The following is a 5105-nucleotide window of genomic DNA, read 5'->3' on the forward strand; positions in this document are numbered from 1 at the left end:
TATATATAGTCCATTAATAATCAAGTAGTATGCATTCATAAAAACAGGCCTAAGTAACTACAGAGCCTAAAACTGGAGTCGGAAACCACCAGTAAGAAGATTTCAAAATTGGTCTCATCGGCTTCCGAAATGGTTGGGCCATGACTGATCAACACATTACTCAATAAGTCGTATGACTAACTATGAAAAATACATTTTTTTTTTGCCAAAAATTGATTTTAATCACGAATGTAGCCTTCAAGAGCAATGTAATCATTCCAATCGTTCCGATTCCGGAGCGAGTGATGTGATGGATCAATGTTTCATCCATTGTCACATATCGAAGCTAAAAATTCTTATTTATTTCTGTAAACATGCCCAAACACTTATCTGAATCATCAGTACGTTATTGTTTTTGATCTACTATGAGTAAATGTGGAATCCACTTTGAAAAGAGCATTCTCATGGTAAAATTTGTATGTATAATTGTAAACATACTGCGGTCTCAGTTATTTCACGCAATTTCAATTTACGATTAAACAAAACCCATTAGTGGATTTATAGATATTTTCTGAACGAACCACCTCAATTCGCCATCATCGGTGTCTATACGACCACTCTTAAATTCTACAAACCAATGGTGCTTTCCGAAGAAGTAGAGTCCGAAAGACACTTTTGAATACAATGCTGAGCTTGTGCACTCTTCACTATACGGGGACGGGTGTCAATGAACATTTTTTCAAAATACCGTTTTCTGCCACAATTTTGATAATAACTCAGTCATTTGTTTATGGATTGATAAACTTCAACAACCATACGATTCGGATACATTTCACATAAACGCGGATTGCAACGTCGTTTCAGTATTTCAATGAATTACTACTAAAAAAATGGTTCGAATCGATGTATATTGTCACAAGCCAATCACAGCATGTCATCATGCTGTCATCCGTTTGATTTCTTTCGCATAGCCGACGGTTTCAGTCGTTGCTTCACACTTCCAATTTTGTTCAGTAGCAGTTCTGCTTCGGTTGGCATATGGAGGCTTCGCGTCATGCATACAAAATACCGCATCGTTCTCCTTACTATGAATCATCGAACAACGAGGAATCTGTAAATATATACCGTTTTACAATTTTCATTTTAGTCGCTGCCTGCCTGCCTGCTTATCTAATGAGTGGATGACAAAACTGAGTTACATCCATTCGCTCGCTGGATAATCATTACTCTGCTGCATATCGTGTTCGCTTGAGTACATTGAATACCGACCAGCTGTTGATTATACGGTAACTAACAGGCCAATTCAGAACTATAGGCGATAGATTTGTTCGACAAGTGATTGGTGTTCAATTTCAGTTTTCCTCAACTCATCCAAAAGTCCCTCTCGCTCACGGGCAAATGGTTTTTTGCTTGAGAAAAGTCAACTTGGTGGTAACCCTAGCAACCCAATATCTCACTGGTGAATCAAAATTAATAGCGAATTGACATGAAGTGAACACCCACACAAACGACAAATATTTGACATACAGCGCCGCACTGCATACATGTTAAATGGTGGTAAATGCATCAACAATAACAATTACAGAGATACAAGCGCTTCAAATTAGGCCCAAAAAATCTAATACCGAAAGCTTTGAATTGGCCTGCTAGTTCCCGTAGAATCAACAGCTGTTAATCTTTATATATATATATATATATATATATATATATATATATATATATATATATATATATATATATATATATATATATATATATATATATATATATATATATATATATATAATGCAGAGATCTTTCTTTGTAAATGTATCACTTAGGAACGGATGGACGGATTTACATGAATCTTTTTTTGTTTGATTAGTTTCTACCCCCACCGGATTCGTGCATCAAACATATTAGGAAAATTTGCCGGAAAAGTGGCAAAAATCCATAAAGTTGTTTTGTATAGACAATGGAATTTTCCGTTGAAATAGTCGTCAATGATTGCTAGATCTACGATTGATGTTTGGCGCGTAACGAGTTGCATAAGTGTTTGGACGTCGAAGAAAAGAATACTAGATCGTATAAAAATCGTTTTGTGTGGAGATTTCACATGCATACTTGATTCATGATGTTTGTCATTTCGAGCCACGTGCTTAATTGGATATCAAAATTTTTGCTTGCCAAATGACTCAATAACGGAATGCATATGACTGTTCTAGGCAGGAGAAAAATTTCTGATATCGTTTATCAGTTGATGGATTGTGTGTAATGGAGTTAGATAAATAATATTAGTCATTGTGAGCGCGAGTTTAACAAATCAGAAAATTTTGGAATAAATCAATGAAAAGATTGTTCTGTAGAAGCGCTAATGTCAAACTAATAGATTTTTCTTTCATGTTAAAACCCCTAAACACCACCACACCCCCTTCCCCTGCGCACGGGCCAGGTATCAGAACAATATCCACTTCATTAGAGCCCTAAACTACGGGTGGCACTTTTTCGCAACTTGAATATACAGAACAAGTTCTTAGAAAACTTTCTCGCTGCTTAAAAACTGTACAAGGGATTGCTTCAAAGTTTATTCTGTTGCGGCGGGTGAACATTCAAGTATGAGTAATTCGTTAAAACAGACTGTTCAGAATGCTTTGTATGTATGTGTTAAGTTTATTTTTCCTTAACAGAAGTATTATTATTATTATATCGTTTATTTACCCCCGGTTTTAACCTAATAATGGTCGTTCACCGGGTATGTATCAGATTGGGGTAGGGGTTTGGGGGTGGCTGGGAGATATAAGGTGGGGCATTTCGGGGAAAGGGGGGGGGGGAGTTTTTACATAGAGTCAGTAATAATGGTTACAATTCATGGTATCGGTTCATATGTCTTAGATTGTGAGGGGATAGAGATAGAGAAAGAGAGAAGATAGGGATAAGCTTAAGACTACGTTAAAGACTATTTTTCTGTGCTGGACTGGGATTGATGTTACAGCTTCGGGCCGCGGGTAACATCCCCGAGGGCAGCGCCCCCGGCGGATGGCCGCTTAGGTGCTGGGTCTGTGGCGGATTGCTTTCTGGAGGTCGGGACCAGGCTCCTGGTCTCGGTCCTGTATTCGGGTGATGGTTGCAGGTGGAGGTCCGATGGGAGTGGGGTTCAGTGATAGGTGTTCCGGGAGGCCAGCCTCTCGCGGTGGCGGAGTCGTGCCTCGGATAGTAGTGAAACAGTGCTCTGGTGGTCGGTGGTGGTAGAGGTTGAATCTAGGTGGGGTCCGTGTAGTGGTTGAAAGAGAAGGGGGCCTTGGTCGACATTCCGCCCCCCCCCCCCCCCCCCCCCGCGGATGGCCCATGGAGCAGTGTAGTTTCTCGACTGGGTGTGCGGGAGCGGCCGGGTGGTCCGGGCAGTGGATGCTGAGTCTTCGCCGAGATTCTGAAAGAGAAGGAGGATGAGGAGGGATGGGATAGTTGAGGGGGATTTAGTTGGAAGGGGAAGATACTAAATTTGGTTTAGGAGGCGGGCGTTTTTAAGGAAAAGGATTAGGGTAGTTTCGGAGACGGGATCGTTGGAGAGAGCGTTGCGGATAGAGGAGCTAATGTTGTATTGGGATCTAAGGTTTTGGAATTCGGGACAGTAGGTGAGGATGTGCTCTACCGAGAGCCTGACTCCACAGTGTTGGCAGGAGGGAGGGCTGCCACGAGCGATGCAATGGGCATCCCCCTTGATTTTGGGGAGGTATCCTCCAGAAGATCTCCAGTGACTTACAAAATGTTTCTGGAGTCTCTCCCGGAAGTAGGTGATCAGATCTGCGGCTGGGACCTCCGATATATATCGTGGTGACTGTCTGCCCATGGCCGCTAGCTCATCAGCTCTTTCGTTCCCCGGGATCCCGCAATGCCCAGGGATCCATCACACAGTGGTTTGGTGTATTCCTGAATCGCCTGGACGAACGGGTGCCGGCATCTTTCTGCCTCCAAGGCAGTGATAACTGACAGGGAGTCCGAAAAGATCACGGCTTCGGATCCCGCTGGGATAGCCTCAATACAAGCGAAGATGGCTGCGGCCTCCGCAGAGAATACCGAGCTTTCCGGGGGTAGGCTCCGGTGCAGGGTGAAGTTTGGTCCCCACACCCCGATTCCGGTACCATAAACTGTTCGAGACCCGTCTGTGAAGTATGCAGGGATACCTGTAAACCGGTCAGCGCAGATTTGGAGGAAATTGCTTCTAGCTTTTGCTGGAGGGGGTTTGGCTCCGAGAGAGAGTGCCAGGGAAGTGTCGGTCTTGGGAAGGTCTGGTTGGTACCAGGGCCTTTTCCAAACCCGATGTAGGCGAGCCAGTTTTGGTAGGTTGCTTCCGGTGAAACTTTTGAACAACCTTTCAGCTAGTTTCTGTAATAGGCAATCTTCCTCTCCGTGAGTTCTTTCTAGCCACCCCAGTGCTCGGCGGAATGTAATCCAAGCGGAGTACCAGCGGAATGGGTATACACCAGCTTCGACGCATGCGGCCACTGCTGGGGTGCTAGGAAGTAGGTTTGAGGCAATCCTGACAGCCCTATTGTAGGTGGGTGAGAGTATCTTGATTAGATTCTCTCTGCCCACTGCCGTCGCCTCTATCCCGTAGGTTAAGCGGCTCCATACCAGTGACTGGGCTAGAAGTAGCCCTTGGTGTCGATTCCACCTCGGGTGCCCAGTGCTTATAGTACGGATCAGTCTAAGACGTGATTCACAATCTTTTTTGACTAGACCAAAGTGGTGCGTGAAGTTCAGCTTCTGGTCGAAGTTGATGCCGAGAATTCTGGGGTGCTTCACGAATGGTACTTGGACTGTTCCTATTCTGATTGTGGAGTCGGTTTTCCTATGACCCCCTCGACAGAAGTGTGAGAGGGTGCATTTGTTTGGGGCAATGTTGAATCCCACCCGGTTTGCCCAACGCAAAATAGCATCGGCTGCTTGTTGGGTAACTTTCCTGGTTGCTATAGAGGAGTTTTCGGCACTGATAATAACAATGTCGTCAGCATAAACGAAGATATATATTTTAGCTGGTAAGCGACTGAACACGGAGTTCATTCCCACTAGGAAGAGGGTTATGGCTAGAACCGAACCCTGGGGAACGCCGTTGCTCTCGACGAATGTTTGGGATAGAGATCCACCGA

The sequence above is a fragment of the Malaya genurostris genome, chromosome 3, assembly GCF_030247185.1.
Source record: "Malaya genurostris strain Urasoe2022 chromosome 3, Malgen_1.1, whole genome shotgun sequence".
Lineage (NCBI taxonomy): Eukaryota > Metazoa > Arthropoda > Insecta > Diptera > Culicidae > Malaya > Malaya genurostris.